The sequence below is a fragment of the Rhipicephalus microplus genome, unplaced genomic scaffold (assembly GCF_043290135.1).
Source record: "Rhipicephalus microplus isolate Deutch F79 unplaced genomic scaffold, USDA_Rmic scaffold_80, whole genome shotgun sequence".
NCBI classification, from domain to species: domain Eukaryota; kingdom Metazoa; phylum Arthropoda; class Arachnida; order Ixodida; family Ixodidae; genus Rhipicephalus; species Rhipicephalus microplus.
In genome coordinates, this window is record NW_027464652.1 from 788960 (window position 1) to 800772 (window position 11813).

An 11813-nucleotide genomic window follows, 5' to 3' on the forward strand; every position below is an offset into this window, starting at 1 on the left:
AATATATGTTCTGATGGTGGTGAGAGTGAAGCAGGACTGTCTTCGTGGCGCAACTGGCTTGCGCGATCGGCTGTTAACCGAACGGTTGGAGGTTCGAGCCCACCCGGTGGTGGTGCGGCGCTTTTTTTTCTTTGCGCTGATAGCTTTGAAGATATGTTCTGATGGTGGTGAGAGTGGACCAGGACTGTCTTCGTGGCGCAATCGGCTAGCGCTATCGGCTGTTAACTGAAAGGTTGGAGGTTCGAGCCCACCCGGTGGTGGTGCGGCGCTTTTTTTTCTTTGGGGTGATAGCTCTGAAGAAATGTTTTGACTGTGGTGAGTGTGGAGCAGGACTGTCTCCGTGGCGCAATTGGCTTGCGCGATCGGCTGTTAACCGAAAGGTTGGAGGTTCGAGCCCACCCGGTGGTGGTGCGGCGCTTTTTTTTCTTTGGGCTGATAGCTTTGAAGATATGTTCTGATGGTGGTGAGAAGGGAGCAAGACTGTCTCCTTGGCGCAATGGGCTAGCGCGATCGGCTGTTAACCGAAAGGTTGGAGTTTCGAGCCCTCCCGGGAGTGGTGTGTTGCTTTTTTCTTTGTGGTAATAGCTTTCAAGTTATGTTCTGATGGTGGTGAGAGTGGAGCAGGACTGTCTCCATGGCGCAATTGGTTAGCGCGATCGGCTGTTAACCGAAAGGTTGGAGTTTCGAGCCCACCCGGTGGTGGTGCGGCGCTTTTTTTCTTTGGGCTGATAGCTCTGAAGAAATGTTCTGACGGTGGTGAGAATGGAGCAGGACTGTCTCCGTGGCGCAATTGGCTAGCGCGATCGGCTGTTAACCGAAAGGTTGGAGGTTCGAGCCCTCCCGGTGGCGGTGCGGCGCTTTTTCTTTCTTTGGGGCGATAGCTCTGAAGAAATGGTCTGACGGTGGTGAGAGTGGAGCACGACTGTCTCTGTGGCGCAATTGGCTAGCGCGATCGGCTGTTAACCGAAAGGTTGGAGTTTCGAGCCCTCCCGGGAGTGGTGTGTTGCTTTTTTCTTTGCACTGATAGCTTTGAAGATATGTTCTGATGGTGGTGAGAGTGGAGCAGGACTGTCTCCGTGGCGCAATTGGCTTGCGCAATCGGCTGTTAACCAAAAGGTTGGAGTTTCGAGCCCACCCGGTGGTGGTGCGGCGCTTTTTTTGCGCTGATAGTTTGAAGATATGTTCTGATGGTGGTGAGAGTGGAGCAAGACTGTCTCCGTGGCGCAATGGGCTAGCGCGATCGGCTGTTAACCGAAAGGTTGGAATTTCGAGCCCTCCCGGGAGTGGTGTGTTGCTTTTTTCTTTGTGGTAATAGCTTTGAAGATATGTTCTGATGGTGGTGAGAGTGCAGCAGGACTGTCTTCGTGGCGCAATTGGCTAGCGCGATCGGCTGTTAACCGAAAGGTTGGAGGTTCGAGCCCACCCGGTGGTGGTGCGGTGCTTTTTTTCTTTGGGCCGATAGCTTTGAAGATATTTTCTGATGGTGGTGAGAGTGGAGCAGGACTGTCTCCGTGGCGCAATTGGCTTGCGCGATCGGCTGTTAACCGAAAGGTTGGAGGTTCGAGCCCACCCGGTGGTGGCGCGGCGCTTTTTTTCTTTGCGCTAATAGCTTTGAAGATATGTTCTGATGGTGTTGAGAGTGGAGCAAGGCTGTCTCCGTGGCGCAGTGGGCTAGCGCGATCGGCTGTTAACCGAAAGGTTGGAGTTTCGAGCCCTCCCAGGAGTGGTGTGTTGCTTTTTTTTGTGGTAATAGCTTTGAGGATATGTTCTGATGGTGGTGAGAGTGGAGCAGGACTGTCTCCATGGCGCAATTGGCTAGCGCGATCGGCTGTTAACCAAAAGGTTGGAGTTTCGAGCCCACCCGGTGGTGGTGCGGCGCTTTTTTTTCTTTGTGCTGATAGCTTTGAAGATATGTTCTGATGGTGGAGAGTGGAGCAGGACTGTCTCCGTGGCGCAATAGGCTAGCGCGATTGGCTGTTAACCGAAAGGTTGGAGGTTCGAGCCCACCCGGTGGTGGTGCGGTTCTTTTTTTTCTTTGGGCTGATAGCTTTGAATATATGTTCTGATGGTGGTGAGAGTGAAGCAGGACTGTCTTCGTGGCGCAACTGGCTTGCGCGATCGGCTGTTAACCGAACGGTTGGAGGTTCGAGCCCACCCGGTGGTGGTGCGGCGCTTTTTTTTCTTTGCGCTGATAGCTTTGAAGATATGTTCTGATGGTGGTGAGAGTGGACCAGGACTGTCTTCGTGGCGCAATCGGCTAGCGCTATCGGCTGTTAACTGAAAGGTTGGAGGTTCGAGCCCACCCGGTGGTGGTGCGGCGCTTTTTTTTCTTTGGGGTGATAGCTCTGAAGAAATGTTTTGACTGTGGTGAGTGTGGAGCAGGACTGTCTCCGTGGCGCAATTGGCTTGCGCGATCGGCTGTTAACCGAAAGGTTGGAGGTTCGAGCCCACCCGGTGGTGGTGCGGCGCTTTTTTTGCGCTGATAGTTTGAAGATATGTTCTGATGGTGGTGAGAGTGGAGCAAGACTGTCTCCGTGGCGCAATGGGCTAGTGCGATCGGCTGTTAACCGAAAGGTTGGAATTTCGAGCCCTCCCGGGAGTGGTGTGTTGCTTTTTTCTTTGTGGTAATAGCTTTGAAGATATGTTCTGATGGTGGTGAGAGTGCAGCAGGACTGTCTTCGTGGCGCAATTGGCTAGCGCGATCGGCTGTTAACCGAAAGGATGGAGGTTCGAGCCCACCCGGTGGTGGTGCGGTGCTTTTTTTCTTTGGGCTGATAGCTTTGAAGATATGTTCTGATGGTGGTGAGAGTGGAACAGGACTGTCTCCGTGGCGCAATTGGCTTGCGCGATCGGCTGTTAACCGAAAGATTGGAGGTTCGAGCCCACCCGGTGGTGGTGCGGCGTTTTTTTTTCTTTGTGCTGATAGCTTTGAAGATATGTACTGATGGTGGTGAGAGTGGAGCAAGACTGTCCCCGTGGCGCAATGGGCTAGCGCGATCGGCTGTTAACCGAAAGGTTGGAGTTTCGAGCCCTCCCGGTGGTGGTGCGGCGCTTTTTTCTCTTTGTGCTGATAGCTTTGAAGATATGTTCTGATGGTGGTGAGAGTGGAGCAGGACTGTCTCTGTGGCGCAATTGGCTAACGCGATTGGCTGTTAACCGAAAGGTTGGAGGTTCCAGCCCACCTGGTGGTGGTGCGGTGCTTTTTTCTCTTGGGGCTGATAGCTTTGAAGATATGTTCTGATGGTGGTGAGAGTGGAGCATGACTGTCTCCGTGGCGCAATTGGCTTGCGCGATCGGCTATTAACCGAAAGGCTGGAGGTTCGAGCCCACCCGGTGGTGGTGCGGCGCTTTTTTTTATTTGCGCTGATAGCTTTGAAGATATGTTCTGATGGTGGTGAGAGTGGAGCAAGACTGTCCCCGTGGCGCAATTGGCTAGCGCGATGGGCTGTTAACCGAAAGGTTGGAGTTTCGAGCCCTCCCGGGAGTGGTGTGTTGCTTTTTTTTGCACTGATAGCTTTGAAGATATGTTCTGGTGGTGGTGAGAGTGGAGCAGGACTGTCTCCGTGGCGCAATCGGCTAGCGCGATCGGCTGTTAACCGAAAGGTTGGAGGTTCGAACCCACCCGGTGGTGGTGCGGCGCTTTTTCTTCTTTGCGCTGATAGCTTTGAAGATATGTTCTGATGGTGTTGAGAGTGGAGCAAGACTGTCTCCGTGGCGCATTGGGCTAGCACGATCGGCTGTTTACCGAAAGGTTGGAGTTTCGAGCCCTCCCGGGAGTGGTGTGTTGCTTTTTTCTTTGTAGTAATAGCTTTGAAGATATGTTCTGATGGTGGTGAGAGTGGAGCAGGACTGTCTCCATGGCGCTATTGGCTAGCGCGATCGGCTGTTAACCGAAAGGTTGGAGTTTCGAGCCCACCCGGTGGTGGTGCGGCGCTTTTTTTTCTTTGGGCTGATAGCTCTGAAGAAATGTTCTGACGGCGGTGAGAGTGAAGCAGGACTGTCTCCGTGGCGCAATTGGCTAGCGCGATCGGCTGTTAACCGAAAGGTTGGAGGTTCGAGCCCACCCGGTGGTGGTGCGGCGCTTTTTTTTTGGGGGGGGCGATAGCTCTGAAGAAATGGTATGATGGTGGTGAGCGTGGAGCACGATTGTCTCCGTGGCGCAATTGGCTAGCGCGATCGGCTGTTAACCGAAAGGTTGGAGGTTCGAGCCCACCCGGTGGTGGTGCGGCGCTTTTTTTTATTTGAGCTTATAGCTTTGAAGATATGTTCTGATGGTGGTGAGAAGGGAGCAAGACTGTCTCCTTGGCGCAATGGGCTAGCGCGATCGGCTGTTAACCGAAAGGTTGGAGGTTCGAGCCCACCCGGTGGTGTTACGGCGCTTTTTTTTCTTTGCGCTGATAGCTTTGAAGATATGTCCTGATGATGGTGAGAGTGGAGCAAGACTGTCTTCGTGGCGCAATGGACTAGCGCGATCGGCTGTTAACCGAAAGGTTGGAGTTTCGAGCCCTCCCGGTGGTGGTGCGGCGCTTTTTTTTCTTTGGGGTGATAGCTCTGAATAAATGTTTTGACGGTGGTGAGAGTGGAGCAGGGCTTTCTCCGTGGCGCAATTGGCTTGCGCGATCGGCTGTTAACCGAAACGTTGGAGGTTCGAGCCCACCCGGTGATGGTGTGGCGCTTTTTTTTCTTTGTGCTGATACATTTGAAGATATGTTCTGAGGGTGGTGAGAGTGGAGCAGGACTGTCTCCGTGGCGCAATTGGCTAGCGCGATTGGCTGTTAACCGAAAGGTTGGAGGTTTGAGCCCACCCAGTGGTGGTGCGGTGCTTTTTTTATTTGGGCTGATAGCTTTGAAGATATGTTCTGATGGTGGTGAGAGTGGAGCAGGACTGTCTCCATGGCGCAATTGGCTAGCGCGATCGGCTGTTAACCGAAAGGTTGGAGTTTCGAGCCCACCCGGTGGTGGTGCGGCGCTTTTTTTTTCTTTGTGCTGATAGCTTTGAAGATATGTTCTGATGGTGGAGAGTGGAGCAGGACTGTCTCCGTGGCGCAATAGGCTAGCGCGATTGGCTGTTAACCGAAAGGTTGGAGGTTCGAGCCCACCCGGTGGTGGTGCGGTTCTTTTTTTTCTTTGGGCTGATAGCTTTGAATATATGTTCTGATGGTGGTGAGAGTGAAGCAGGACTGTCTTCGTGGCGCAACTGGCTTGCGCGATCGGCTGTTAACCGAACGGTTGGAGGTTCGAGCCCACCCGGTGGTGGTGCGGCGCTTTTTTTTCTTTGCGCTGATAGCTTTGAAGATATGTTCTGATGGTGGTGAGAGTGGACCAGGACTGTCTTCGTGGCGCAATCGGCTAGCGCTATCGGCTGTTAACTGAAAGGTTGGAGGTTCGAGCCCACCCGGTGGTGGTGCGGCGCTTTATTTTCTTTGGGGTGATAGCTCTGAAGAAATGTTTTGACTGTGGTGAGTGTGGAGCAGGACTGTCTCCGTGGCGCAATTGGCTTGCGCGATCGGCTGTTAACCGAAAGGTTGGAGGTTCGAGCCCACCCGGTGGTGGTGCGGCGCTTTTTTTGCGCTGATAGTTTGAAGATATGTTCTGATGGTGGTGAGAGTGGAGCAAGACTGTCTCCGTGGCGCAATGGGCTAGCGCGATCGGCTGTTAACCGAAAGGTTGGAATTTCGAGCCCTCCCGGGAGTGGTGTGTTGCTTTTTTCTTTGTGGTAATAGCTTTGAAGATATGTTCTGATGGTGGTGAGAGTGCAGCAGGACTGTCTTCGTGGCGCAATTGGCTAGCGCGATCGGCTGTTAACCGAAAGGATGGAGGTTCGAGCCCACCCGGTGGTGGTGCGGTGCTTTTTTTTTTGGGCCGATAGCTTTGAAGATATGTTCTGATGGTGGTGAGAGTGGAGCAGGACTGTCTCCGTGGCGCAATTGGCTTGCGCGATCGGCTGTTAACCGAAAGATTGGAGGTTCGAGCCCACCCGGTGGTGGTGCGGCGTTTTTTTTCTTTGTGCTGATAGCTTTGAAGATATGTACTGATGGTGGTGAGAGTGGAGCAAGACTGTCCCCGTGGCGCAATGGGCTAGCGCGATCGGCTGTTAACCGAAAGGTTGGAGTTTCGAGCCCTCCCGGGAGTGGTGTGCTGCTTTTTTCTTTGCACTAATAGCTTTGAAGATATGTTCTGAAGGTGGTGAGATTGGAGCAGGACTGTCTCCGTGGCGCAATTGGCTAGCGCGATCGGCTGTTAACCGAAAGGTTGGAGGTTCGAGCCCACCCGGTGGTGGTGCGGCGCTTTTTTTCTTTGCGCTAATAGCTTTGAAGATATGTTCTGATGGTGTTGAGATCGGAGCAAGGCTGTCTCCGTGGCGCAATGGGCTAGCGCGATCGGCTGTTAACCGAAAGGTTGGAGTTTCGAGCCCTCCCAGGAGTGGTGTGTTGCTTTTTTCGTTCTGGTAATAGCTTTGAAGATATGTTCTGATGGTGGTGAGAGTGGAGCAGGACTGTCTCCATGGCGCAATTGGCTAGCGCGATCGGCTGTTAACCGAAAGGTTGGAGTTTCGAGCCCACCCGGTGGTGGTGCGGCGCTTTTTTCTCTTTGTGCTGATAGCTTTGAAGATATGTTCTGATGGTGGTGAGAGTGGAGCAGGACTGTCTCTGTGGCGCAATTGGCTAACGCGATTGGCTGTTAACCGAAAGGTTGGAGGTTCCAGCCCACCTGGTGGTGGTGCGGTGCTTTTTTTTCTTTGGGCTGATAGCTTTGAAGATATGTTCTGATGGTGGTGAGAGTGGAGCATGACTGTCTCCGTGGCGCAATTGGCTTGCGCGATCGGCTATTAACCGAAAGGCTGGAGGTTCGAGCCCACCCGGTGGTGGTGCGGCGCTTTTTTTTATTTGCGCTGATAGCTTTGAAGATATGTTCTGATGGTGGTGAGAGTGGAGCAAGACTGTCCCCGTGGCGCAATTGGCTAGCGCGATGGGCTGTTAACCGAAAGGTTGGAGTTTCGAGCCCTCCCGGGAGTGGTGTGTTGCTTTTTTTTGCACTGATAGCTTTGAAGATATGTTCTGGTGGTGGTGAGAGTGGAGCAGGACTGTCTCCGTGGCGCAATCGGCTAGCGCGATCGGCTGTTAACCGAAAGGTTGGAGGTTCGAACCCACCCGGTGGTGGTGCGGCGCTTTTTCTTCTTTGCGCTGATAGCTTTGAAGATATGTTCTGATGGTGTTGAGAGTGGAGCAAGACTGTCTCCGTGGCGCATTGGGCTAGCACGATCGGCTGTTTACCGAAAGGTTGGAGTTTCGAGCCCTCCCGGGAGTGGTGTGTTGCTTTTTTCTTTGTAGTAATAGCTTTGAAGATATGTTCTGATGGTGGTGAGAGTGGAGCAGGACTGTCTCCATGGCGCTATTGGCTAGCGCGATCGGCTGTTAACCGAAAGGTTGGAGTTTCGAGCCCACCCGGTGGTGGTGCGGCGCTTTTTTTTCTTTGGGCTGATAGCTCTGAAGAAATGTTCTGACGGCGGTGAGAGTGAAGCAGGACTGTCTCCGTGGCGCAATTGGCTAGCGCGATCGGCTGTTAACCGAAAGGTTGGAGGTTCGAGCCCACCCGGTGGTGGTGCGGCGCTTTTTTTTGGGGGGGGGGCGATAGCTCTGAAGAAATGGTATGATGGTGGTGAGCGTGGAGCACGATTGTCTCCGTGGCGCAATTGGCTAGCGCGATCGGCTGTTAACCGAAAGGTTGGAGGTTCGAGCCCACCCGGTGGTGGTGCGGCGCTTTTTTTTATTTGAGCTTATAGCTTTGAAGATATGTTCTGATGGTGGTGAGAAGGGAGCAAGACTGTCTCCTTGGCGCAATGGGCTAGCGCGATCGGCTGTTAACCGAAAGGTTGGAGGTTCGAGCCCACCCGGTGGTGTTACGGCGCTTTCTTTTCTTTGCGCTGATAGCTTTGAAGATATGTCCTGATGATGGTGAGAGTGGAGCAAGACTGTCTTCGTGGCGCAATGGACTAGCGCGATCGGCTGTTAACCGAAAGGTTGGAGTTTCGAGCACTCCCGGTGGTGGTGCGGCGCTTTTTTTTCTTTGGGGTGATAGCTCTGAATAAATGTTTTGACGGTGGTGAGAGTGGAGCAGGGCTTTCTCCGTGGCGCAATTGGCTTGCGCGATCGGCTGTTAACCGAAACGTTGGAGGTTCGAGCCCACCCGGTGATGGTGTGGCGCTTTTTTTTCTTTGTGCTGATAGATTTGAAGATATGTTCTGAGGGTGGTGAGAGTGGAGCAGGACTGTCTCCGTGGCGCAATTGGATAGCGCGATTGGCTGTTAACCGAAAGGTTGGAGGTTTGAGCCCACCCAGTGGTGGTGCGGTGCTTTTTTTATTTGGGCTGATAGCTTTGAAGATATGTTCTGATGGTGGTGACAGTGGAGCAGGACTGTCTCCGTGGCGCAATTGGCTTGCGCGATCGGCTGTTAACCGAAAGTTTGGAGGTTCGAGCCCACCCGGTGGTGGTGCGGCGCTTTTTTTTTTCTTTGTGCTGATAGCTTTCAAGATATGTTCTGATGGTGGTGAGAGTGGAGCAAGACAGTCCCCGTGGCGCATTGGGCTAGCGCGATCGGCTGTTAACCGAATGTTTGGAGTTTCGAGCCCTCCCGCAAGTGGTGTGTTGCTTTTTTCTTTGCACTAATAGCTTTGAAGATATGTTCTGATGGTGGTGAAAGTGGAGCAGGACTGTCTTCGTGGCGCAATTGGCTAGTGCGATCGGCTGTTAACCGAAAGGTGGAGGTTCGAGCCCACCCGGTGGTGGCGCGGCGCTTTTCTTCTTTGCGCTAATAGCTTTGAAGATATGTTCTGATGGTGTTGAGAGTGGAGCAAGGCTGTCTCCGTGGCGCAATGAGCTATCGCGATCGGCTGTTAACCGAAAGGTTGGAGTTTCTAGCCCTCCCAGGAGTGGTGTGTTGCTTTTTTTTGTGGTAATAGCTTTGAAGATATGTTCTGATGGTGGTGAGAGTGGAGCAGGACTGTCTCCATGGCGCAATTGGCTAGCGCGATCGGCTGTTAACCGAAAGGTTGGAGTTTCGAACCCACCTGGTGGTGGTGCGGCGCTTTTTTTTCTTTTTGCTGATAGCTTTGAAGATATGTTCTGATGGTGGAGGGTGGAGCAGGACTGTCTCCGTGGCGCAATTGGCTAGCGCGATTGGCTGTTAACCGAAAGGTTGGAGGTTCGAGCCCACCCGGTGGTGGTGCGGTTCTTTTTTTTCTGTGGGCTGATAGCTTTGAAGATATGTTCTGATGGTGGTGAGAGTGGAGCAGGACTGTCTCTGTGGCGCAATTGGCTTGCTCGATCGGCTGTTAACCGAAAGCTTGGAGGTTCGAGCCCACCCGGTGGTGGTGCGGCGCTTTTTTTTCTTTGTGCTGATAGCTTTGAAGATATGTACTGATGGTGGTGAGAGTAGAGCAAGACTGTCCCCGTGGCGCAATGGCCTAGCGCGATCGGCTGTTAACCGAAAGGTTGGAGTTTCGAGCCCTCCCGGGAGTGGTGTGTTGCTTTTTTCTTTGTGGTAATAGCTTTGAAGATATGTTCTGATGGTGGTGAGAGTGGAGCAGGACTGTCTCCATGGCGCAATTGGCTAGCGCGATCCGCTGTTAACCGAAAGGTTGGAGTTTCGAGCCCACCCGGTGGTGGTGCGGCGCTTTTTTCTCTTTGTGCTGATAGCTTTGAAGATATGTTCTGATGGTGGTGAGAGTGGAGCAGGACTGTCTCTGTGGCGCAATTGGCTAACGCGATTGGCTGTTAACCGAAAGGTTGGAGGTTCCAGCCCACCTGGTGGTGGTGCGGTGCTTTTTTTTCTTTGGGCTGATAGCTTTGAAGAAATGTTCTGACGGCGGTGAGAGTGAAGCAGGACTGTCTCCGTGGCGCATTTGGCTAGCGCGATCGGCTGTTAACCGAAAGGTTGGAGGTTCGAGCCCACCCGGTGGTGGTGCGGCGCTTTTTTTTTGGGGGGGGGGGCGATAGCTCTGAAGAAATGGTATGATGGTGGTGAGCGTGGAGCACGATTGTCTCCGTGGCGCAATTGGCTAGCGCGATCGGCTGTTAACCGAAAGGTTGGAGGTTCGAGCCCACCCGGTGGTGGTGCGGCGCTTTTTTTTATTTGAGCTTATAGCTTTGAAGATATGTTCTGATGGTGGTGAGAAGGGAGCAAGACTGTCTCCTTGGCGCAATGGGCTAGCGCGATCGGCTGTTAACCGAAAGGTTGGAGGTTCGAGCCCACCCGGTGGTGTTACGGCGCTTTTTTTTCTTTGCGCTGATAGCTTTGAAGATATGTCCTGATGATGGTGAGAGTGGAGCAAGACTGTCTTCGTGGCGCAATGGACTAGCGCGATCGGCTGTTAACCGAAAGGTTGGAGTTTCGAGCACTCCCGGTGGTGGTGCGGCGCTTTTTTTTCTTTGGGGTGATAGCTCTGAATAAATGTTTTGACGGTGGTGAGAGTGGAGCAGGGCTTTCTCCGTGGCGCAATTGGCTTGCGCGATCGGCTGTTAACCGAAACGTTGGAGGTTCGAGCCCACCCGGTGATGGTGTGGCGCTTTTTTTTCTTTGTGCTGATAGATTTGAAGATATGTTCTGAGGGTGGTGAGAGTGGAGCAGGACTGTCTCCGTGGCGCAATTGGCTAGCGCGATTGGCTGTTAACCGAAAGGTTGGAGGTTTGAGCCCACCCAGTGGTGGTGCGGTGCTTTTTTTATTTGGGCTGATAGCTTTGAAGATATGTTCTGATGGTGGTGACAGTGGAGCATGACTGTCTCCGTGGCGCAAGTGGCTTGCGCGATCGGCTATTAACCGAAAGGCTGGAGGTTCGAGCCCACCCGGTGGTGGTGCGGCGCTTTTTTTTATTTGCGCTGATAGCTTTGAAGATATGTTCTGATGGTGGTGAGAGTGGAGCAAGACTGTCCCCGTGGCGCAATTGGCTAGCGCGATGGGCTGTTAACCGAAAGGTTGGAGTTTCGAGCCCTCCCGGGAGTGGTGTGTTGCTTTTTTTTGCACTGATAGCTTTGAAGATATGTTCTGGTGGTGGTGAGAGTGGAGCAGGACTGTCTCCGTGGCGCAATCGGCTAGCGCGATCGGCTGTTAACGGAAAGGTTGGAGGTTCGAACCCACCCGGTGGTGGTGCGGCGCTTTTTCTTCTTTGCGCTGATAGCTTTGAAGATATGTTCTGATGGTGTTGAGAGTGGAGCAAGACTGTCTCCGTGGCGCATTGGGCTAGCACGATCGGCTGTTTACCGAAAGGTTGGAGTTTCGAGCCCTCCCGGGAGTGGTGTGTTGCTTTTTTCTTTGTAGTAATAGCTTTGAAGATATTTTCTGATGGTGGTGAGAGTGGAGCAGGACTGTCTCCATGGCGCAATTGGCTAGCGCGATCCGCTGTTAACCGAAAGGTTGGAGTTTCGAGCCCACCCGGTGGTGGTGCGGCGCTTTTTTCTCTTTGTGCTGATAGCTTTGAAGATATGTTGTGATGGTGGTGAGAGTGGAGCAGGACTGTCTCTGTGGCGCAATTGGCTAACGCGATTGGCTGTTAACCGAAAGGTTGGAGGTTCCAGCCCACCTGGTGGTGGTGCGGTGCTTTTTTTTCTTTGGGCTGATAGCTCTGAAGAAATGTTCTGACGGCGGTGAGAGTGAAGCAGGACTGTCTCCGTGGCGCATTTGGCTAGCGCGATCGGCTGTTAACCGAAAGGTTGGAGGTTCGAGCCCACCCGGTGGTGGTGCGGCGCTTTTTTTTTGGGGGGGGGGCGATAGCTCTGAAGAAATGGTATGATGGTGGTGAGCGTGGAGCACGATTGT

At 53.1% G+C, this 11813-nt stretch overlaps 1 non-coding gene across 1 annotated transcript; it reads left to right on the plus strand.

Annotated features, from left to right (window-relative positions):
• The first annotated feature begins 775 nt into the window (after positions 1-775).
• On the plus strand, positions 776-849 carry TRNAN-GUU (transfer RNA asparagine (anticodon GUU)). Its single transcript has one exon. It is a non-coding gene; the product is annotated as a tRNA-Asn (tRNA).
• Positions 850-11813: the final 10964 nt, after the last annotated feature.